Genomic DNA, 26,563 nt, shown 5'->3' with positions numbered 1-26,563 from the left:
CTTTATTTTCATTGTGCCCTAAGATCTTGCGGTTATTACAAATACAATGAAAATTCTTATATTTAATGAATAGATCTAACCATATATCTTATATTTTAGTTCATGATAAACCAAGTGTAAATACGAAAAATCCAACGATACCACTAGACTTGAGGTATGTTACATTGATCACATATATGGTGACATTTCTTTTTTTTTTTTTATTGAATTTTGACTGGAGGCTGAACTTGCAATTCTACTGAAAATCATGAACTAGCATCACCTAATCTATGCATAACCTTAGACATATTTCTCAGCCATTAGCCAGAGATGCTCCCTCTTGTGAACGCCGATCCCTGGAAGCACATTATGAGTGTCTATGTCTTTCCTTTTCATCCCAGCAGGCATTTCCCAATCAAATTTGTAGAGAAGATTAGCAAGTGAAAGCTCCACATTAGCAATTCCCATAAATATTCCAGGACAAATCCTTCTACCAGCGCCAAATGGTATTAACTCGTAATCCTGTCCCTTCATGTCAATAGGATTATCCAAAAATCTTTCTGGATAGAACTCCAATGGGTTTTCCCAAGCTTCAGGATCCCTCCCAACTGCCCATGCGTTCACATAAACTAGGGTTTTTTTAGGTATATCATACCCACCTAAAGTGCACTTGTGAACTGTTTCTCTTGGGACTAGTAATGGAACTGTTGGTTGCAGTCTCATCATCTCTTTCGCCACAGCCTTAAGGTAAGGCAATTGGTGAATATCGTCTTCATCAACAAAACCCTTTTTTCCAATTAAGCTTCTAATTTCTTCTTGAACTTTTTTTCATAGTTTTAGGATTTTTCATTAGAAAACTCATGGCCCAAATCACTGCAGCAGCACTTGTGTCTGTTCCAGCAACAAATACAATCTACATGGAAATAAAAATAAAATATAAATGATCTGATAATAATAATAATAATAATAATAATAATAATATTGAGATTAGCTTGCATTACCATGAGAATTGCTTTGATGTGTTCAAAGGTTAGTTGAACTTTAAAAGAACGATCCTTCCAAAGTTGAAGTAAAACATCAAGAATGTTCTCATACTGGAGCTTTTCCCTCTTTGGATCGAGGTGTTCATCGATGAGCTCTTGTAGAAAACATCAAATTCATGGAAATTCTTTTCGAGTCGGGAGAGCAACCCAGAGAGTTTATCAACAATCCAGCACGATGTAAGGAAAATAGTCTGAAAAGAAGAAGCCCACAAACATGGCCTGAGTTTCATTAAGCAACTCATGAAACCTTTTAGCTTCATTTCCTCCTTCCACGAACCTCTTCCCAAAGGCAACTCTGCATATTGCAGCACTTGTAAGAGCCATCATGGCTTCAGTCAAGTTGACAGGGTTAGAATCATCAGCTAATTTCGATATATTTTCAAGCATACGGGAAACTTCATCTTCTCTAATGGGACGAAAGTCTTGGACTGGGTTTGAGTTGAAGAGATAGACGACACAAATTTTTCTCATCTCCCTCCAATAAGCATCATAGGGTGCAAAAGCCAAATCTAAACCATTGTAGGATAATCTTTGTAAACCAAGCAAGGGAGGCCTACTAGAAAATTCCAGATCTTGGGTTTTCAATACCTCTTTTGCCATTTTGGCGGAAGAGACTGTTAGAGTTGGCTTCAAACCTAGCCTTAAGGACATGAGGGGGCCATATTGATTGGATAGTTGCCATAAATACTTCTGAACGTTGGAGTTGTCAAGCTGGAATAGGTTTCCTACTAAGGGAAGACCCTTGGGACCAGTAGGGAGACGAAGGTTTCTTCTGTGTATTTTGAGAAGAAAAAAGAGGAAGATAGGGAGAAGAAGAAGGAAGATTGATGGTTGTCGATTCCACCATAAATTAAATTAACTGAAATTACTAGCTATAAAATATTTTCTGCAGTAAGTGGTAAATCCAGGTCGAACCCTATAGACTGAATTATTAAATTTCATGCAATTGTGTAATGAAAAAAGAAGCAAAGGTTGGGGGGGAGGGGTTCATTCGCAATCTAAAGAAGAAATAAAAAATCAGAAATTAAAAACTAAAATTAAATATAAAACTCTCAAATTAAACAGACTTTAGTCCAAGTTAATTCACATTCTAATGCATGATTCGATCATCGACAAAAGAAGTACAATTATCTCTTATCGAATACTTAACGTAGATTTACCAAACAGCAAGGTAAACTCCTGACTTCCATATACTCATCAATTCGAGCCCAACACTCTTGTTGACTCTAATTATTAACTGAATTGGTATTAAGCAATCTTCATCAAATTAATAACTGCTTTAAGAATAGGAAGTAGTTAAGCTGAACAACAATTTGTGAAGCATAAATCATTTAATTCACCCTAGTGTTTTCTTAGGTTGTTATCGAAAATTTAGATCGTAATCAATAAAACCTAATTGCTACTCACGTTCAATCTTACACAATAATTACGGATTATGAAGATGAACTAGCAATTGATCTCATCAAACATTTAACTAACAGGCCTTTTTGGCAAATCATTCAATATATCAAAGTCAATGAAATCAGAAAATAATAGATATTCAAAAAGACATAAATTAAATTAAGAACCTGGTCTTATAAATCACGCATAAGAACTAGAATCCCTTGAACTGAATTAAGAACTTAGCCACTCATGTTCATGACTTACAAAAGAAAAATAAAATGAAGAAATCTAAAATTATGGATGTGAATGGAGAATGAAGATGTTAGACACATGTTGAAGGTCTAAATGGTTGTGTTTTAGCTGCTGCCCAAAGACGCATTTATAATCAAAAACCTAATCCCAAAGATAGAAACCAAATTAGGAAAAGTTTTGAAATTTAAAAGACAGATTTTTAGCCTGCACTCATGTCTTTGCAATCAAGGCCATTTTTCAGCCACTTTCCTTTCGAATCTGTTTCTGCCGTCTTTATGAAAGTTGTAGCCCTTTTTTTTAGCTTTCCAACGGGTACTCATTTGCCCAAATCTGAGCTTTACAGCCCAAGTTATGGCTTAAAAATCGAGTCTGGTTCTGCCAGAGTATCCAGCCCATAATGATGACTTCATTGCCATTTTTGACCATTAAAACGGCCTCATATCCCTTCTAGCCCTTCATAGAAGTTGTAGAGGTAGCTCTTAAGGATCAATTGGGCCTAGGCTTGCTTCATTTGGACCTATGAAACTCCAGATATAAAATAAAAATTGAAACTGGTCGTGACACATCAAGTCTGGGCTTTTGTATTAGATTCACAACTAACTTTGACAACTTTAGAGACTGATCTGGGCTTTGGTCCATTTTGTTATTTGTAATGCTCTGAATTTGCTTTTCAACTAATTAAATAGCATTGGATTTTGAGACCCACAACTTCAAAAACACCTGAAAAATACAGCAAAGGTTACTTTAATACAAATGCTGAAAATTTCTCCATTTAACACAATTATTCCAACAACTATCTAAAAATATGCCTAATTGATATGAAATGCCTAACCAACTGAATTAAACATAAATACACACTAAAAATACTAAATGTGATGGAAGTAAAATTAATAAATTATGCACTTATCAAAGATGAGCAACTCCGTTGTGATCTATGGAGGTATAATGACAAAGAAAATGGTCTTTATAAATTGAAAAATTACATTTGGAAGTATTAGGGTAAAGACTCAATTATATGTGAAATATATCATTATAAATTTTATAAAATATTTAATTATATAATAATTTTTTTAATTAAATAATAATTCGGATCACAAAATTATATTCGGATATCAATGAGAGTGACATCATCACATGCCTCGCAAAGTCTAATAGGTCTCCAAGAAATTGCAGATACTCCCAACATTAGTTTGGCTGTTCTTCTAGCAAAGTGGGTGGTGCAGGCTAAACGATGTACAATTTTGAATATTTTAGAACAAAAACAAAACCCAACTCGTTTGAATATTTCAGAATAAATAAAGGTAGAGTTCTTGTGAAACACCAGAGACTAAGAAATCAAGAATAGCTTTGATTATCTCCAATATTCTTTGTATCTAAATAAAAAAAAAAAAATATTTCTCATCTATATATCAAAAAAAATTATTATTCTTGTCTTGAGGCACAAAGCCTATAATTATAGAAAAAAATTGATGTAGAAGTTGGTTCACCCTAATATTCAAACTCAATTCAACTAAACCTTTGTCTCAAAAATTTAATGGGGTCAGCTATATAGATTCTCTTTCTCCATTCTAAACGATTTTTGGTTAAATCCTCAGAAATATGTAATGTTTCTCGGTCATGTTGTACTACTCTCCTCAAAGTTAGTTCAGGTTTACTCCTTCTTTTCTTTCTATCCTCTAATCCAATGTGCTCTACTTGTCTAATTGGAGCCTCCGTATATCTATGTTTCACATGACCAAACCACCTCAATCTCCCTTCTCTCAACTTATCCTCGATTGATACCACTCCTACCTTTTCTCTAATACTCTCATTACAGATTTTATCTAGTCTAGTATGGCCACTCATCCACCTTAACAATCTCATCTTCGCAACTCTTATCTTAGACACATATGACTCCTTCATTGCCCAACACTCACTACCATATAACATGGCCGGTCGTATGGTTGTAAGGTAAAATTTTTCTTTCAACTTATTGGGAATCTTGCGATCACATAAAACTTCTATGGCACGTCTTCACTTTAACTATCCGGCTTTAATCTTATGACTAACATCCTCCTCACATCCCCCATCTACTTGAAGGATTGAGTCGAGATATTTAAGTGATTACTTTGGGGCAATACCACTCCATCCAAACTAACTCCTTCCCTATCACCAGTTCGGCCTTCACTGAACTTGCAATGCATGTGTTCTGTCTTCGTTCTACTTAAATTAAAGCCCTTTGACTCTAGATTACTTCTCCAAAGCTCTAGCTTTCTATTGACTCCTTCTCATGTCTCATCTATTAGAACTATATCATCCGCAAACATCATACACTAAGGGATATCCTCTTGTATATGTTTTGTCAATTCATTTAGGACTAATGTAAAAAGGAAAGGGCTTACAGCTGAACCTTGGTGTAATTCAACTGAGATAGGAAAATCTCTTGTGTCCCTTCCCATTGTGCACTCAATAGTAGTTGCTCTTTTATGCATATTTTTAACACTTGTATGCACCTACTAGATACCCTCTTTTGTTCTAACACTCTCCATAAGATATCTCTTGAAACACTATCGTAAGGCTTCTCCAAATCGATAAAAACCATGTGTAGATCTTTCTTCACATCTCTATATTTCTCCATCAAGCTTCTAATGAGAAAGATTGCTTCCATAGTTGAATGACCGGATATGAAGCCAAATTGATTGAGAGAGATAGAAGTGTCATAACGTAGTTGATGTTCCACAACTCTCTCCCACAACTTCATAGTATGGCTCATGAGTTTAATTCTCCTATAGTTTGAGCAACTCTGTATGTCTTTCTTAGTTTTAAAAATAGGTAGTAAAATACTCTTCCTCTATTCATTAGGCATTTTCTTTGAGTTTAGAATCTTATTAAATAATTTAGTTAACCATGCCACTTCCATATCTCCCAAACACTTTCACACTTTAATTGGTCTTTCATCGGGTCCACAGGCCTTACCTACTTTCATTCTCTTAAGTGCTTCCTTTACTTCTGAAGATCTAATACTTCTAGTATAATTTACATTCTTTTCTATTGCTCTGTAGTCTATATTCACTCTATTACCACTTTGACTATTATTAAAGAGATCATCAAAATAATTTCTCTATCTTTCTTTAATGTCCTCATCTTTCACCAATACTTTTCCTTCTTTATCCTTAATGCACCTAACTTGATTGAGATCTTGACATTTCTTTTCTCTTTTCCTTGCTAATCTATAAATATCGTTCTCCCCTTTTTTAGTTCCAAGTTTCTCATATAACTTTTCAAAGGTTTGCGCTCTTGCTTGATTAACTGTCTTTTTTGCCTCTTTCTTTGCTATCTTGTATTGTTCATACACTTCATTATTATCATACTTAGGTAATTTCTTATACTATTCTCTCTTTCTTTTTCACTGCCTTTTGTACTTTCTCATTCCACCACCATCTCTCTTTTGAGGGTGGTCCATGTCCTCTAGACTCTCCAAGTACTTTTCTAGCTACTTTTCTAATATTTGATGCCATCTGTACAGATACCATTGGCCTCAACATCCAACTTTCATACTTCAGACTCGAGAAGCTTATTTTTGAACTTTACTTGCTTTACTCCTTTGAACTCTCACCACATTGTTCGAGCTATAATATTTCTTCTAGCCTTACTTGATTTGTTCCTAAACTTGACATCCAAGACCACTAACCGATATTGATTTGTTAAAGCCTCTCTCAAAATGACCTTGCAATCCTTGCATAGAGCTTTATTGGTCTTCCTGGTTAAGAGGAAGTTAATTTGGCTTCTATGTTGCCCACTTTTGAAAGTTACTAAATGTGACTCCCTTTTTATAAAGTAGGTATTTGCTAGTGTTAGATCGTACGCCATAGTGAAATCCAGGATGCTTTTTCCCTCCTCATTTGGGCTACCAAAATCAAAACCTCCATGAACATTCTCATAACCTTGCTTATCACTTCCTACATGTCCATTCAAATCTCTACCGATGAAAACATTCTCTTCATTCGGTATGCTTTGCATTAGATCACCCATATCTTCCCAAAATCTTTGTTTACTCTCACTATCTAGTCCTATTTATGGGGCATAAGCACTAATTACATTTATTATTTCTTCTTCTAGTACTAACTTTAATAGTATAATTCTATCTCCTACTCTTTTCACAGCTATTACGGCAACTTTCAATGTCCTGTCTATGATTATGCCCACTCCATCTTATTCCTCTCCTTTTCAGTAAATCACAGTTTGTATCATGAATTACCTACTTTCTTGCTTTTCTCTCCTACCCATTTAGTCTCCTGAATGCAAGCAATATTTACCCTTCTCCTTTCCAAGGTATCCACAAGCTCCATTAATTTTTCTGTAAGTGATCCAACATTCCAAGTACTAACCCTGATTCATCTCCTATCCTGTTCCTTCCTAATTGATCTTCTTCTATGATATCTTCTATTGTTCTCTATGCTATCTTGTATTCTGTTCCACTATCTGTTCTACTATCTATCCTATGGACTAACTTCTTTACCCACACCCGTCCATGGTGTGGGAGCCCTTGCTCATTTAACACTAATGGCCCGCCCCACTAGTGATATTGTTCGCTCTAGACTGAAGCTCTCACGGTTTTAAAATGCATCACTAGGGGTTACGAACCACCAACTTATAAACCCAGCATCTCTCCCGTGTTTTGTCGATGTGGGATTTGCCTAGGGTGTTATAGTTAGAATTGATAACAAATTCATTGAAATGAGTTTAACGAGACTAAAAATGAGATATGTGCATAGATAAGATCCTGATAAATATATGGATTCCAAAGTGCTATAAAATATGCAATTGACCTAGAATTATGAAATTTCACATCTTATTGTTATTTTAAATCATTTAGTTATTCTGCTTTAAGATTATGCACCACTAAGCAATTTGCTTAGCGCGTTGGATTTTCCTTCGCGTAGGTACTGGAGATCAGCAGTCGCCACAGCACCAGCCGCTACAATAGTGTTCTGACCACAGTTGTCCAGATCTGTATATAGTTTAGAGTTCACCTCATTAGTCTTTTGTATTTTGGTAGGGCCCATGTACTAGACTTAGTATTTTGGTTTATTGTATATTGATGGGCCGAATCCGCAAGTATACGGGTCGTCTCAAGTAATAAAGTGATGAATCAAGTATCGTTCCCACGAGGATTTGCAGTTTGAGTACCAAACTATGAATGAAGCGATTATTTGGGCTAATGATTAATGAATGAATGGTAAATGTAAATGAGCGGAGTAAATTGATTAATCTAATTGGAATATGTAAAGAGCAAGCAAATAAATTCTAAATCTAGTTTGCAATTAAACTAAATTAATAATGGGTAATTTAAATGAAAGTCTAATTATGTTAAAAGTGATTCCAGAGTTGGGGGTTTATGCATAAATTAATTGGGATTTGTCTTGGGCATTCCAATTTTTAGGGAAAAATAGAGTTTGAAGGTGATTAATTCTAAATTCCTTTGATTTCTTTTTCAAGCAAACCAAAATATGTTCTAAAATAACCAAACCTACTTTCGTATGTTATTTGATTAATTTAAAACCCATTAAGTTTTGTAACCAATCATTAATTCCTCTTAAAATCCTAGTTTATTTCTAAATCTAGGTGATTTTATGTTCCAATTCTTGATTATCTATCAATGACTTTCACCTTTTGGTCCTTCAATCAAAGATTAACACAATACCCAATGGGTACCAGCATTAGGCAAGTAAATCAAGCACACAAGGAAGGAATCAAAACTCATATTTATGTAAAATAAGGAAATACCTAGTCCAAATCCACAAATTAATCTAAAACATATTTCCCAACTCTGAAATCTAAAGAGTTTACTCACTTATGATGGTATTTACAAGAAAGATTGATGGAAAAGTAAAGAAAAACATGATAAGAGGACTAAAATAGAAAAACTCAGGTAGAAGAACCCAAAACTCTAGTTTCTGGAGCTCCAAAAATGGTTGCAGCAGCTCCTCCCCCAAAAGAAATGGCGTCTCCTTCTCTCTCTCTTATATTTTCTTTCCTTTTTATTTCTCCCTCTTTTCCTCTTATCGCAAAAACTAGGAAATGATGAATTTATATCGTCCCAAAAAGTTACCCTAAAGTAAATAAGAGCCAAGGAGTGCATAGGAAATGAGGTGTAAAATTATCCAAGTCAGCAGCATTATTCACGTTCTGGGCAGTCTGCTTAGGGTACGGCTTAACCCTAAGCAGCTTCTTAGCAAATTTCAGCTGTCGTGACCGTCTGCGCTAAGGTTGCGGACCCTCAAAGAAATCTCGGCAGACTTAGAGTAAAATAGATTTTTCTGCTCATGCTTGACTTCTGCTGCACCTTAAGCACTACCGCTTTACCCTAAGCAGGATCTTAAGCAAAGTCTTAAGCAAATTTCGGCTAACTTGCTCTTTCAAGGCTTGATTTCTTCAACTTTCCTCTATGCTTAAAGAACTCCAAATTTCTTCAAATCACTTCCTAATGCACTCATTGATCTTCGATTTGCCACAAAATCCTATCAAAAACAACAAAATTACAAAAATAAAATATAAAGTATCTAAAGTTAACAAATAAGCTAAAATAAAGCTAAAAACATAAAATATACTAAAATATAAGAGCAAAATGGATGCAAAACTATCTTAAAATGCCTATATTAAATGAGTGTAACATATATAAACATCATGTAGTTATATTTTGTGTTGTAAATAAATGAAATTTACGTTTTGGGATTGTAAATAAGCTTGTAAGCTTTTTTATATAAATTTCCATCAGAATGAATGAATGAGTTCATTTCTTGAAATGATATGATATTATATGGCTATGGATATATAAGATAAATATGGAATTGTTTTTAATAGGTAACTAGTGAAACCCGCCAGACGCTAATAAAACAGAGGAGGCTTTGTTCGGGTATCCACAGAAATAAATTGTTATAAAAAAAAAATTTTCACATATGGAATATCTATTTTTAAATGATATTAAATGTTTACAATAGACATGATAAGACAAGATAGGGTGCTTCGGCACCAAATGTGACACTCCTTGTTTGGCTACACTGTAGACGGGTGAGAGGCATCATAGTTAGTGCATGCATCATATAAAGAAACTAAAGAAAGAATTTCTCCTTGATAATGCAGCATTGGTAAACAAATAGAAACTAAATTTTGCATAAATGTGGTAATTACCATAAGCACAGCTTTGATGTGATCGAAGGTGAGATCAACTTTAAAAGAATGATTCTTATATAATTGAAGTAAGATATCAAGAATATCCTCTTCCCCAGGCTTTGATCTACTAGGATCAAGGTGTTCTTAGATTATCTATTCATAAAAAATGTCAAATTCCTTGGAAGTTTTTCTCTAGGTGATGGAGTAATCCAGTGAACTTATCAATAAAGTAATCTGAAATAAAGAAACTTGTAAACATAGCCTAAGTTTCCTTCAGCAACTCATGAAATCTACTGCTTTCAACCCCATCTTCCTCATACCTCTTTCCAAAAGCAACGCGGTTAATTATAGTACTTGTAAGTGACATCATGACCTCAGACAAGTTTACAGGTTTCAAGGCTGTGGCTGATTTGGAGATCTTTTCAAGCATATGGGAATCCTTGTATTCTCTGATGGGACGGAAACTTTGCACCCTCTTAGAATTGAAGAGATAAACCATACAAATTTTCCTTATCTCTCTCTAATAAGCATTATAAGGTGAAAAGGCCAAGTCTAAACCATTATAGGACAACTTTTGCTAGCCAACTAAGGGAGGCTTGGTATAAAAAATAAGATTATGGGTTTTCAAGATTTCCTTTGTCACACCTTACCCCTATGTAAGGCATAACATGATCTCGTAGTATACCTAATGAATTACCGAACTTCACTTACCGATAACCCATTAAATACACTACAAGGGATTTTAAAACAATTTTATTACTTTTTGAAGGTTGTGAGCATTTTTAGCGGGTATTAAAACGTTTAATTGAAGTTTCAAAGTTAGGTAAAAATTTTGACCTTTTGGATTTTTCTGTAAATTTTGTAAAAATTTCGGCAGAGTGCCGGCTGTAATTGAGAAAAACAAAAAATTTAGACCTATAGAAAAGCACTTCCAAAGGTTTTTTAATCACACCCCAACCTCCAAATATCTCAAACCAACATCAATAGCAACAATTCAATTCAAAATCCACAATTTCAACATTAAAAATTATCATCTCAAAACATTTCATAAATTCATGCACATTGCATTTTAAATATTTAATTTACATTCACAAGTTTAATTTACAAATATAAAATCTCAAAAAAAAATAGTATGATTACACATTTAATGTACAACTGCTCAAACTACATATATACACATAAACTGTTAGTAGTATGCCCTAGAGCATATCATTTAGTATGTATCTTGTACATATTTTTAATAATAAAAGGCATTTCCACTTTTCCGTTTACATAATATATTTATGTGTAATAGAAAAGGTCCATTGATATTTTGTTAGAAATATTATTCTTAAGTTGTTAAGAATATGAGTGACAATATTTCTAGCACAAAGTATCATAAATAGGTTCACAATCGAGGATACTTCATAATAAGGACATGACTTATCCAGAAAGATTGTATTCATGTTTGTTCCCAAGTTATTTATATGAGATATAAATAAGATGGAATGGTGAGTCTCATGCCATATAACAAACATGATAGGCACTTATAAATGATAAGTAGGCCGAACCAGTGACACTTATGACAAGCACATGGAGTTTACTCTTGTCAATGTTTTGTCATAAATCATATCAGTGCATATAATCTTTAGACTGAGATAGCACGCTTATCTTGTATATAGGTAGTTTGAGTTTGATATCGCTTTCATACTTGTACTATGTATGGGTATATGGGCATGTGTTGGCTCTGCTAGTTATATATGGAGGTAGGTGTTGATCAAGAAGGAATCTGTTCCTCTAAGTAAATAGAGATAAAATCCTATGTTCATTTAATTGTTCTTGATGTTTCAAGTTCTGCCAGACAGATAGATTTATTCGTAAAAGAGTTTACGATGAGAAAATCTTTTAATCAAGAACTGGAATTAAAAGAGAACATAATATTCATAGCAAATGGAGTTTGACATAAACCATGACTCAAATTGAGTTGGGATTTTGTAACAGAGAGATTCTAGTGCATGGTAACATATGATTATAGGTTCATTTAAGGTAAATCTTATTACTAATTGGGTGGCCATGGCATGCTATGCTAGGTGTTAACCATGGTCTATGAGGTTCATAAAATGATTTAGAGAAATCATTTATGGTAAGAAAGAGTTCTGATGATATTAAGAGTTGATATCATGTCTCATTGCCAATTAGTGATGAGCCTAGTAAGTCACACACATACACAAGTTATCACCTATTTAAATATGATTTAATTAATTAATTAAAGAGTTTAATTGATTAATTAAATAGATTTGGTTTGCAATAAAATTGCAAAGTCCCTAGCATGACTTGAAACCAAATCTAGATTATTGGATGTGTAGTATAAATTAAATTTGTATTTAAAGTGTTTAAATATGAATTTAATTGATGAGAAATTAATTAATAGAGATTAATTAATTAATTTATATTTGATATAAATTAATTAGAAGAAGAAAATAATTATTTTGGGTTAAGAACTCAAAATTAAGACACAGGGGCATTTTGGTCATTTTGCAGTGTGACACGTGGCACCATGAGATGGTGACACATGGCATAACACATAAGCTTGCCAAATATTTTTAATCATGTAAGATGATTAAAATCAAGATTAAATATAGGTTTGACACTTGGCACAATGTGATTGGGTCACTTAAACCTAGAGCTAATCAAAAGGTGACATGTGGCTAGGGTTTAATGTGTTAACCTAGCTATTTAAGTGGGGTTATGAAAAGAAAACACAACCAGCAGCCTCTCCTCTCATATGTCACGCCACTTTTAGCCTCTCCAGCTATTTCTCTTCATCTCTCATCAATTCAAAGAGATTAGCCATCAATCTCTTGAATTAAGAACACTAGAAATTGTTTCTAGTGTCCTGTTTACATCTCTAATCTTTTAAAAGGCAGAACTTGAATTTTTAATTAATAGAAAAAGCTTTAGAAGCTGTTCAAGGGCTGCCATAGGTGTTCTTGGTGTGGACAAGCTAGAGGGACAACATCTGGTGTCCTGAAGACGAATCTCAAAGGCGCAGACATGCTACAGCACATCAAGAGGTTAGTGTAATCGTTCTTGATTTAATCTAGGGTTCTAAAATTAATCTGATTAATTTTAAAATCTTAAATGGCAAATACAGATCCAAAAACATATTAAAAGAGTTTTAATATGTTGTTTATCATTGAAATCAAATAGATAAAAATAAATCTTGCATGGTGCATGTGACCCTAGGTGAAAATTTTTGAATTCAATGGTATAATCTTGTGTTTTTCACGCCTGCCTTCAATTGGTATCAGAGCCACTATATTTGCCATTTAGATTGTTGATTATATGATTTAATTGTGTGATTTGATCATAAGATGATTGATTCATTGCTGGTTGGATTAAGAGGTGTGGCGTCACACATGGTGAAGCCACCAATGGTGGCGGCAACAATGGTTCCATGGGTGATTCAAGGTTTGGCTTTTAATTCTGCAATTGTTGTATGATCTAAGGCCTATTCTTTGACTAATTAAAGTGTTTAATTAGTTGTTTTAATCACACAATTAAATTATGATTCAAATCAGAATTTTAAAAAAATGTTTGAATGTGATTCAAATCTGAATTTTAAAAGTTGTTTGAATGTGATTCAAATCTGAATTTTTAAAGTTGTTTGAATCATATTTAAATCTGATTTTTTAAAATTGATTCAATAAAATTCAGATCTGATTTTTTAAAAAATATTTGAATGTGATTCAAATCTGATTTTTTAAAAAATATTTGAATGTGATTCAAATCTGAATTTTTGAAGTTGTTTGAATGTGATTCAAATCTGAATTTTTAAATTTGTTTGAATGAGATTCAAATCTGAATTTTTAAATTTATTTGAATCATATTCAAATCTGATTTTTAAGTTGAATATGAGATATTCAATTTAATATAAGTATGTATGTTTTATTTAATTGTTAAATAGTGATATGCATGATGGATGATCATGGACTATAAAAGACCAATGTGATTGGATTTATTTCTTTTATGTTTCTTTGGGATTGTAAATTAATTTATTTTAATTTATTTTGGGCATATATTATTAAGTTTGTAATATTTTTGGGTTGCAATTTCATTTATTTAAGTTCTTGTAAATTCGCCTTGGTATGCCAAGGATTACTATGTAATATTGGATTGCAAGAAGTTCAAGGAGGTAAAGAGCAATTGTGGCACCATATAGATGAATTAAATATCAAGTGTTAATTATGTAATCCTTCAGCAACTAATGTAAAATGAATGAATGAAAAGCACCTAGGAATGCCCCGATTCAATTCTTGGTGGCTCAATTGAATCCCTTAGAAAGTCCATGATCATACCATATTTATCGCTTATCCATGAATGCATGAGATGTATGGGAATGTATGCAATTATATGATATATGCATGCTAAATGGATAATGTGCAAAGTGAGACCTTAATAGTAATTAGGATGGCTATAAAATCTTCCAAACAAATGATTAAGTTGGAAATGCTATAATTAAAGTAATTATAACATAAGCCCTCCATTGGGGTAATTATTTTAAGAAATTTTAAATAGTTGCATGAGATGCAATTAATTTAAGAGATTTTCTTAAGAATAATTGTTAAGCATGAGATGTTGTAAATATGTAAATGGTTTGGTGGCCAATATTGGATGTACCTGAGGACATTAAAATTATTTGCATAATTACTGGCTCAATGGGATCAACTTAACTAATGCAAGATAAGTCAATATTGGATGTACCTGAGATTTTGAGCATTAGGGGCTAGTAAAAGGATTGAACCTCACATGAGATGTGATGGGCAAGGAGTTGCTCACTTATAGTTTATTGTAATTCCAATAATGGATGTACCTGAGGATGATCAATAGAATTATAAGAATTCAATCACTCACTAGAAATCCATCCAACTAGGATTTCCGTTTTCTACTTTGGAAGTGTAGGATTCGCTAAGTTAGTGGGAGGACCAATTTGATTAAAAGATCATAATCATTTTGGTTAATTACATGATACATTTACTAATTAATCTGGTTATTTTCTGCAGTTAATTTTCTGATAAAAATGAGCACAAAACAACCACCACCATCCAATATCCTTGCAAGCATACTTGATCACAACAGGTTGACAGGACCTAATCTGTCTGATTGGCTATGAAATTTGAAACTTGTCCTGAACCTTGAACATATAGGATATGTTCTATATTCAAATGTTCCTGGTCCCTTACCTCCAGAGGCCACACAAGAGGAACATGATACTTTGGACAAGTGGAAGGAGCATGATATGAGAGCTAAGTGTTACATGCTTGCTTCCATGAGTAATGAGTTACAGAAGCAACATGAGAACATGCAGAGTGCTAGTGAGATCCTCCTTCACCTACAAGAGTTGTATGGTGAGCACAGCAGGAATGCTAGGTATGAGATATCTAAACAGCTTATTCCGTATGAGGATGTCCGAGGGATGTAATGTTGGGGATCATGTCCACAAGATGATTCGGTGATTGAGCAGCTTGGAACATCTTGACTTCAACATGGATTTCCAACTACAAACGGATTTGATCCTTCATCCCTTCCCGAGTCTTTTGGGAATTTTGTGACAAATTTCCATATGACTAAACAGAATGCACCTTAGCTGAATTACTCAACATGCTGGTTATTGCCCAAAAGAATATGCCAGTGCAATAAAGAAAAAGAGGTAGCTTTGGTTGCATCTTCTTCACTGGAAAGTCCAACAAGAAGAAAGGCAATAAGAAAAAGAAACCTCGATTCTGGTCCTTCCAAGAAAATAGCTAAACAGAAAAGTAAGACTAAAGCTGATGGAGGCAAAGGAAAGTGTTTCCACTGCCAACAGGAAAGTGTTTCCATTGCCAGTAAGAAAGTGTTTCCACTGTCCAGATTGTAGCAATCTAAATGAAAGCAATTCAATGGTGAAAACCAACTCAAGTTAAAAATATACTTGGCACTTAAGGTTAGGTCATGTTGCGAAGATAGGATTGCAAAATTGGAGAAAATGGGGATTCTATCCTCATTGGGCTCTGAGCCTACTCCAACTTGTGAATCTTGCCTTGTGGCAAAATGACTAGATCACCCTTTGTTGGACAAGGGCTAAGAGTGAAAATATTTTGGAGCTAATACATAGTGATGTATGTGGTCCATTTAAAGAAATGGCTAGAGGGGCTTTCATTATTTTATTACCTTTACTGATGATAAATCAAGGTTTTGGGTATTTGTATTTGATGAAATACAAACATGAATCCTTTGAAAAGTTTAAGGAATTTAAATCTGAAGTAGTAAATCAAACAGGAAAAAATATTAAAGCTCTTCGATCGATCGTGGAGGTGAATATTTGAGTACCGAATTTGATGAATACTTGAGAGAGCATGGCATTGTTTCTCACCGACTCTCCAGAACGCCACAACCGAATGGTGTATCTAAAGGAGAAATCGTACCTATTGGATATGGTACGTAGTATGATGAGCTATACCGATATGCCAATCTCCTTTGGGGATTTGCATTAGAATCACTTTGTATATTCTGAATAGGATTCCATCAAAATCGGTTTCTTCCACACCTTATGAGATATGGCATGGAAGAAAACCAAGTCTTAAGCATGTTAAGATTTGGGGTTGTCCAAATTATATCAAAAGTCAACACCGATAAATTGGAGACCAGATCGTAAAAGGTCGATTTGTTGGATATCCAAAAGATAGTTTTGGATATTATTTTTATTTGCCTACTTCACAAAAGGTTGTGATAAGTAGAGATGCCACATTTCTTGAACAACGGTTTGTTCAAGAAGGAGGCAAAGGAAGGCAAATAGAGTTAGAATTGGAGAATTCGACCAACCAATGCATCGATGGATATAGATCCATCTAGTCAACCTATACCCATTGATGAAACATCTACACTGCTTCCTCGTAGAACAACTGTGGTATCTCACCCACGGTGAGATATGGTTTTCTTCATGAAGAAGAACAAGAGTTGTCTACTCATGAAGAAGTAGATCATGGAGATGATCCACTTACCTATGAAGAAGCTATATCGATATAGACTCTTCAAAATGGATTAATGCTATGAAAACCGAGATTGATTCCATGTATAAGAATCAAGTTTGGGATCTTGTTGACCCACCTGAAGGTATTGTACCTATAGGGAACAAATGGGTTTTCAAGAAGAAAATTGGTTATGATGGAAAGGTAGAGACCTATAAGGCAAGGCTAGTAGCGAAAGGGTTTCGCCAAAGGCAAGGAATAGACTATGAGGAGACTTTCTCGCCTGTTGCCATGCTTAAATCAATTAGGATTTTATTAGCAATAGCTGCATACTATGATTATGAGATTTGGCAGATGGATGTCAAAACAGCCTTTCTCAATGGATACATTGAAGAAAACATTTTCATGGAACAACCTAGGGGATTTGAATCCCAAGATGGTTCCAAGGTATGCAAGCTAAAGCGATCCATTTATGGGTTGAAACAAGCTTCGAGGAGTTGGAACATCCGTTTTGATGAAGCCATTAAATCTTTTGGTTTTATCAAAAATGAGGATGAGCCATGTGTATATAAGAAGGTTAGTGACAGTGCTATCACTTTCCTTGTCTTATATGTGGATGACATACTGTTGATGGGTAATGATACAGGTATGTTGATGACTATAAAGGTATGGTTGTCAAATACATTCTCCATGAAAGACTTAGGGGAGGCAACCTATATTCTTGGGATTCGCATCTATAGAGATAGAGCGAAAAGAATAATTGGTTTATCCCAAAGTCTATACTTGGAAAAGGTGTTAAAGAGGTTTAACATGCTTGATTCCAAGAGAGGATTGTTACCAGTGAGACATGGTATCCACCTTTCTAAAGAGATGTCTCCAAAGACACCTGAAGAAAGAGATAAGATGGCCAGGATTCCATATGCTTCGGCTATTGGAAGTTTAATGTATGCAATGTTATGTACTAGGCTGGATATCACATATGCTGTTAGTTTGACTAGCAGGTATCAATCCAATCCAGGTTTGGAACACTGGATAGCTGTCAAGAATATCCTTAAGTACTTGAGAAGAGCTAAGGATTTATTCTTGATTTATGGAGGTGGAGACTTGCAATTGGATGGTTATACTGATTCTGATTTCCAATCAGATATCGATGATAGAAAGTCTACCTCTGGATATGTGTTCATTTGTAATGGAGGTGCGATCGGTTGGAAGAGTTCCAAACAGAGCACATCGCAGATTCCACTCATCGAGGTCGAGTATATTGCTGCATCGATGTCGCAAAGGAAGTCGCTTTGGATAAAGAAGTTCGTGATGTAACTTACATGAGTTCCTTCCATTGAGTCAACAGTTCCATTACATCGTGACAACAATGGAGCAACATACAAAGCTAAGGAACCAAGGTCTCACCGTAAATCCAAACACATAGAAAGGCGCTACCACATTATCGGAGAAATAGTTGGGCGGCGATGTAGCCATGCAGAAAATAGCATCACGGTGAAAATCCACCGATCCATTCACTAAGCCTATGTCACAGACTCGCTTAGACCGACATCTTGAGAAGATAGGTCTAAGATATTGTAATGAATGACTCTAGTGCTAGTGGGAGATTGTTAGTAGTATGCCCTAGAGTATATCATTTAGTATGTATCTTGTACATATTTTTAATAATAAAAGGCATTTCCACTTTTCCGTTTACATAATATATTTATGTGTAATAGAAAAGGTCCATTGATATTTTGTTAGAAATATTATTCTTAAGTTGTTAAGAATATGAGTGACAATATTTCTAGCACAAAGTATCATAAATAGGTTCACAATCGAGGATACTTCATAATAAGGACATGACTTATCCGTAAAGATTGTATTCATGTTTGTTACCAAGTTATTTATATGAGATATAAATAAGATGGAATGGTGAGCCTCATGCCATATAACAAACATGATAGGCACTTATAAATGATAAGTAGGTCGAACCAGTGACACTTATGACAAGCACATGGAGGTTACTCTTGTCAATGTTTTGTCATAAATCATATCGATGCATATAATCTTTAGACACGAGATAGCACTTATCTTGTATATAGGTAGTTTGAGTTTGATATCTGCTTTCATACTTGTACTATGTATGGGTATATGGGCATGTGTTGGCTCACGCTAGTTATATATGGAGGTAGGTGTTGATCAAGAAGGAATCTGTTCCTCTAAGTAAATAGAGATAAAATCCTATGTTCATTTAATTGTTCTTGATGTTTCAAGTTCTGGCCAGACAGATAGATTTATTCGTAAAAGAGTTTCGATGAGAAAATCTTTTAATCAAGAACTGGAATTAAAAGAGAACATAATATTCATAGCAAATGGAGTTTGACATAAACCATGACTCAAATTGAGTTGGGATTTTGTAACAGAGAGATTCTAGTGCATGGTAACATATGATTATAGGTTCATTTAAGGTAAATCTTATTACTAATTGGGTGGCCATGGCATGCTATGCTAGGTGTTAACCATGGTCTATGAGGTTCATAAAATGATTTAGAGAAATCATTTATGGTAAGAAAGAGTTCGATGATATTAAGAGTTGATATCATGTCTCATTGCCAATTAGTGATGAGCCTAGTAAGTCACACACATACACAAGTTATCACCTATTTAAATATGATTTAATTAATTAATTAAAGAGTTTAATTGATTAATTAAATAGATTTGGTTTGCAATAAAATTGCAAAGTCCCTAGAATAACTTGAAACCAAATCTAGATTATATGATGTGAAGAATAAATTAAATTTGTATTTAAAGTGTTTAAATATGAATTTAATTGATGAGAAATTAATTAATAGAGATTAATTAATTAATTTATATTTGATATAAATTAATTAGAAGAAGAAAATAATTATTTTGGGTTAAGAACTCAAAATTAAGACACAGGGGCATTTTGGTCATTTTGCAGTGTGACACGTGGCACCATGAGATGGTGACACATGGCATAACACATAAGCTTACAAATATTTTTAATCATGTAAGATGATTAAAATCAAGATTAAATATAGGTTTGACACTTGGCACAATGTGATTGGGTCACTTAAACCTAGAGCTAATCAAAAGGTGACATGTGGCTAGGGTTTAATGTGTTAACCTAGCTATTTAAGTGGGGTTATGAAAAGAAAACACAACCAGCAGCCTCTCCTCTCATATGTCACGCCACTTTTAGCCTCTCCAGCTATTTCTCTTCATCTCTCATCAATTCAAAGAGATTAGCCATCAATCTCTTGAATTAAGAACACTAGAAATTGTTTCTAGTGTCCTGTTTACATCTCTAATCTCTTAAAAGGCAGAACTTGAATTTTTAATTAATAGAAAAAGCTTTAGAAGCTGTTCAAGGGCTGCCATAGGTGTTCTTGGTGTGGACAAGCTAGAGGGACAACATCTGGTGTCCTGAAGACGAATCTCAAAGGCGCAGACATGCTACAGCACATCAAGAGGTTAGTGTAATCGTTCTTGATTTAATCTAGGGTTCTAAAATTAATCTGATTAATTTTAAAATCTTAAATGGCAAATACAGATCCAAAAACATATTAAAAGAGTTTTAATATGTTGTTTATCATTGAAATCAAATAGATAAAAATAAATCTTGCATGGTGCATGTGACCCTAGGTGAAAATTTTTGAATTCAATGGTATAATCTTGTGTTTTTCACGCTTCCGTTCCTTCATAAACAATATCATATTTACATCAACCAAATCACAAGGGGTATAAATAATATACCCGTATAAAAATCTTCAAACTATGCTCTCCTATTACTGTAGCAGCTCACTTTGTTGCTATGTCCTTTTCCCTATCTGCGATAGCAAAATAAAGCCATCGCTGAGTAAATTTTAATAAAAATTTAAAGATATTGTACATAAAATATTCATTAACAAATCATAATTTAAATATTTCATAATTTCATTTCACAATTTCCAAAGCTCATTATAACACAAATTTTAGTCAAACAATTTAATAAACATAGTGTTGCCAATCAATAACACAACTTAAGCCATGGCACAATTTCCAAACTATGCCGTGTTGTACACCACGACAATATAAACTCACCCTACTAATCGAAATCAATGAGGGAGGTGGCTAGCCAGCTAATGAGTATTCATCCAAACTCACCTCAGGCTGGCAAGCAAAGAGGGAGGAAAATGATCAAATATCAAACTTAACCCCACAAATGGAGGAGGAACATAGTAAGGGACTGTCATGCCAAGCGTGAATAAAAAACAATTTCAAATCACAATATTTAAATATTTCATACAAACCACAAATCACATTTTATCTCAAAATTTCCATTTACAAAGTAGGCAACACAATAATTTCCAAATAAAATTCCCAAAGCTGAAAAATTAAAAACTATTCATATTACATACTAAATGAAATTTCAATAAGAAATACTTAAATAAGTTTATTATGCACAAACCTCGTAATTAGTCTTTCTGTATTTCACTCATATCGATTCCTTTTCTCGGAAGGCTCTTTTTCCACTGAAGCACATAATTAAGATGTTTCAATATTTATCCAAATTATATTTAACAATAATTTTAGCAGTTAAAATTTTTATTTAAACTTTATTTATATAATCCCATAAATTGAGTTCTTTGTGTTATTGATTATGGTGGTTACTATTCATTTGACCATTGGGTCAAAATATTGACTTTTCCACACTAAATAGGTATACTAATTCTCATTACACCCTCATACCATATTTTGAGTGCCTAATTTGTTGGTCTTGGTTGCCATTTCAATTTCTAAGTCTCCTAAGAGAAAATTCAAATTTTCAGTTTTGGTGACCTGGATTACATTGTTCCATTGGTCTAGTTACTATGGAAATTTGGCTAAGTATTCTTCATAAAAGTTGTTCCTTATTATCTTAAATTTAATTCACCTTTTGAATCACTTCATTTGGAGTTTTTTAGCCCAAGATATGGGCATTTTACTAAGGCTGGCCGGATTGGTGTTACCCAGAATTTTTGGGCACTTTATTGGTTCTGGCAGTTTTGGACAACTAATTTTGGGTGATAATGTCACTTGGTTATGGGCAGAATTTGGATTGGTATTCTTCATGAAAGTTGTAGTGCTATGTCATACCTTTCCAATGCCACAAAAATCAGATCATTTGGACCTGCCTATGCCAAGTTATGGCTAAATGAACAAATACTGTTTATTTGGTCATTTTTGTACGGTGACAGTGCACAATATCCGGATTTGACCTAATTGTTCACTATGTTAATGTCATTTTCTGAGCATGGTTTCTAAATGAAAAATGTGTCATTATGTGTTTATTTTCATTCTCAATTTGCCTCACACCAATTGAGTTGGTAAAATTTCAATTTTAATCCCTGAAAGGGACCTAGGTCAAACTGCTAGATTGGGACCCCTAACCAATCCGAATTGCACTTCTTTTTCACTCATTCAAACACATCACAATTGGTCCCAATTGACCATTTCTAACCTCAATTAAGGTCATTTGCATCAATTGACCATTTCCTCCAATTTTTCTTCTAACTTGAAGAACCCTAATTCACACAAATTGTTTCAAACCATAAAATTAAAGTATATAAACATTGTTTACACATTAAATCCACCTTATCTACATGTTTAAGTGCATCAAAATCATGCAATTTCTACTCCCTTAAGGGCTAGCCAAAATTCACTACTAGTCCCCCATAATAGTTTTGTTTGCATTTTCACTTTAATTCTAAGTTAAGTTAACTACAAACATAGGAATTCAACTAAAAATTTCAAGTTTCATCACTAACCTTTCTTTGATTTTCACTTCTTCACTTTCTTCTCTTTTCTTCCTTTCTTTTCTTCTTCAATCTCCTTCTCAAGTTGAAATAACAAGATTTATCACAATTTAGTGGGAACTTTATGGGGGATGCTAGGGTTTATGAAGCTTGGTTGCAAGCTTCAATGGAGGATTTAGAGAGAGATGAAAGAGAGGGGGTGAGGGATGGCATGACTATGGGAAGAAGAAGAGTGAAATTCTTTTTAATTTTTATGTGTTTTTATTTCTTATTTGACTTAGTCAAATTTTCAACAAATTTTTAAATCCATTTATGATGTCATGGGTGCGATAATCTTGATGATGTGATAAGTCCTTTTTCTTTTCTTTTTCTTTTTCTTTTTTATTTTTCCATTCTTCTTTAATTTAATTCTATATTCTGAAATTTTTATTTCTCCGATTTTATTGGAAAGTTAGGTCAAGAGTCACCTCTAGGGGTGAATTGACCAATTTTCCCCTCACCGGATTGATCCGGTTTGCAAATAATCTATTATTTCTTCCGGAGTCCTGACCTACTTATCAACTCTTTTATGTGATTTTCTCCTTTCCACTAGGTTCGCAATAGTCCTTAGGACCACGGTGTCATAATTTCCCGTTCAAAATTAGGGTTAGGACTGACCTCGCAGTCACTTCCCGGTAAGGTCACCCATCGCTGTGACCATCGGCTCATTTAACTTTTTATGCTTTGTTTTTCTTGTTTATACTTAACTAACTAGTAATCATTATTAATTTTCATTCAAGGTTTTTTTAGGTGTCTTAATTGTGATCCTAATTCCCTTAATTGTCCGGACCGACATCGGTCACCAGAACAGTAAATTATACATAGCTATGCATATAGGGCTGTTACATCCTTAGCCATTTTGGCAGAGGAAACTACCAAGATTGGTACGAAACCTAGACGTATGGACATTAAAGGTCCATATTTTTGAGAAAGTTGCCACAAAAAGGAATGAGGGTTTAAGCTATCAAATTAATGTAAGTTGCCTATTAATGGAAGACCCTTGGGACCTGGTGGCAAATGACGATTTTTAGATTTTTGTTTGCGGAGAAGAAATAAAAGAAGTAGCGGAAGAGCTAATAGGAAAAAGATAAACAAAAACATTATGTATGTTCCAATTGCTACTTGAAATAACAAAATAGAAAGAGACCATTAGTTATATATATATATATATATATATATATATATATATATATATATATAGATGTTGGAAAATTCTTGTCCAGTCACCGAATTATTATATATTCAAGATATAAATATGTGAGATCTATATATTTAAATAAATTTATCCTATCATATATCTTATATTTAAATCTATGATAGATCGAATCTGAATGAAAAATCATATGCATTAATTAAGTTCGTACAAAAATAATTAAAGTATCAAATTACTATACATTACATAGTTATATAATCATAATAATCTCAGTAGAATCTTGGATTTGCTCAAGCAACATGTGCTAGCTATAAATTAATTTATATTACAGATATGGGTGCACCGGAAGGCTACTTATTAGATGCACCAGGAGCACTAAAAATAGTGCTTAATTTCTCATAGAAAAGTGAGCCCATTCTAGAAGGAAAAAAATGGGTCCCACATGATTGTGAGAGATGGTGCATCTGCACCGAGTGCACCTAATAATTTCTTGCACTAGAATAGTAGCAAGTGATGAAAACTAAGCCTTAAACTAATTTTAATGCATTAAAAATAAAATTTAACTTATTAAAATAAACATTTAATTAATTAATAGGTGACTTCACGTTTTAAAATTTTTTTTTAATCTTTACAAGATTCGAATATTATGTAACATTGACATAGTTAATTTGGTAACTCAATTTTAATTTATTTTATAAAATTTATTGAATTTTAATTTAATTTTATAAAAGTTATTATTACTAGGTTAACTTATTAATCTGTTAATTATTAGATAAATAAAATTATCATATTGTACTAATTTCTTAAAAAACATAATAAGATACATAAAATGCATCCAATTACACTATTACTGTTAAACCCCTCCCCTTTTTCTGTTTCTTCTCTATTAACAATCACTAGATAGGTTTTATTTGTAAAATAGTTGACAAATCAACAAATTAATCTGAAAAATTTTAATTTCTTGTTATAGTGATTTTTATAAAATCAAATTAAAATATAATGAGTTTATAAAAAAAATTAAAATTAAATAACTTTCATAAAATTATTTGTAAAGTTAAGTAATAGCATGTGATAATTACATATAAATTTTTTATTTTTAGTTCATAATATTTTAAATTATTTTAATAGCAAATCAACTAGAGTTTAAAGAAAAGTTGGAAGTGAAAGAGTGGATGAAGATTGATTAGCAATAAAACAAATTTAAAATTGGCAAAGAAAATTATTAGGTTGTGGAATAATTGAATTGACATTATATATATATATATATATATATATATATATATATATGTGAGTGTGTGTGTGTGTGACGCCCCTTACCCGTCTACTATATAGCCGAGCAAGAAGTACCACATTCGGTGCCGGAGTACCCTATCTTGTTTTATAATATTTATTGTAAACTTTTGATGTCATTTAAAACATGTATTCTATGTGTAGAAATTTATTTATTTATTTATTTTATATCTTATATCTGTGGAGACTAGGACAGAGCCTCCCCTGTTTTATTAACATCTGGCGGGTTTCCACTAATCACCTATTAACATGTCCATATTCATTTCACACATTTCCATATCATATTCTCTTTTATCATATCATTCACAACTATTTATGAGATCTCAAAATGAAGTATCATTTATTGCATTCATATGGAAATTCATAGATAATAAATTACAAGTTTTCATTTCAATCTCAAGTTTAATTACAAGTCCAAAATGAAATACATAATGACTAGACATAATGAACCAAAATACTAGTCTATACATGGGCCCTACCAAAATACAAAAGACTGGTGAGGTGACTCTGGTCGGTGGCAGATCTGGTCAGAACTCTGTCTGAACACTACTGTGGCGGCTGCTAATCTTCAGTATCTACACGATGGAAAACCAACGCGCTAAGCATAACGCTTAGTGGTGCATAATTTATAATAACAATAATTAAACAATTGAATTTATATCTGCAAATCATAATTTATGGGTCTTTTACATTGTTATTACTCTTTGAAAACAATTAACATTATCGGGATCTTTTATGATTACTTATTATATTTTAAATCTTAATTAATTTTTATCAGTGCTCAAGAAACCTATAACAAATTATAAAAGCTGGATGCATGGGTGTATACTGGTTAGACAACCATATGTCTATCCAGTATATGTCTGTCAGGCACGGGGCCAGCTGTCGGGCACGAGACTCGCTGTCAAACTTGTAAAGCCAGAAATAAAGTTAGGCACAATGGCCAATGGGTAGGCATATAGCCTGTAGAACAATCATATCAGACATATATTATCAGTTCATGATTTGCTCTGTAAGCAGTACTGCTATCTGTGGTCACTAATTGGTATACCAATCGATCCAACTATATACATATGAGCCTAGGCATACTTTGGGCAAATTAGTACTATTAAGCACTTATAGTTTTATTATTTCATACTATGTACTATTAAGGGTTCATAACATATTTTTATTTCACTTCATGTACTACCCATGCTTTATACCATTTCCATGTTATTATAATGGGAACATAGGTCTCAAGAACTTATTCGTATAACTTATGTATTTATCACTCTTATTATTTTATGCCATGTATTATACATATTAATAGTATTGTTATTTCATATATGATGGAAACATAGTTTCCAAGTGTATTTTCCTATGACTTATGTGTTTAGCAAACCATTTAGGTAAATTTATATTTTATGTATCAACTAATTTCATGTCACTTTGTATTGGAAAAGTAGGTCCTACATACCTATTTCATGTAATTTAGCATGTAGAGACTTATTAGGGATAAGTCCTTAC

The 26,563-nt window shown here is 33.3% G+C and overlaps 2 pseudogenes; both read right to left on the bottom strand.

The window, feature by feature from the left end:
• Nucleotides 1–279: 279 nt before the first annotated feature.
• LOC110654469 (cytochrome P450 83B1-like) lies at nucleotides 280–1,841 on the bottom strand (annotated as a pseudogene).
• A 4,782-nt stretch (nucleotides 1,842–6,623) lies between these two features.
• LOC110654468 (6,7,8-trihydroxycoumarin synthase-like) lies at nucleotides 6,624–23,715 on the bottom strand (annotated as a pseudogene).
• Nucleotides 23,716–26,563: the final 2,848 nt, after the last annotated feature.

This window comes from Hevea brasiliensis, chromosome 2, assembly GCF_030052815.1.
Source record: "Hevea brasiliensis isolate MT/VB/25A 57/8 chromosome 2, ASM3005281v1, whole genome shotgun sequence".
In the NCBI taxonomy this organism is placed as follows: domain Eukaryota; kingdom Viridiplantae; phylum Streptophyta; class Magnoliopsida; order Malpighiales; family Euphorbiaceae; genus Hevea; species Hevea brasiliensis.
This window is presented reverse-complemented; position numbering and strand designations above follow the sequence as displayed.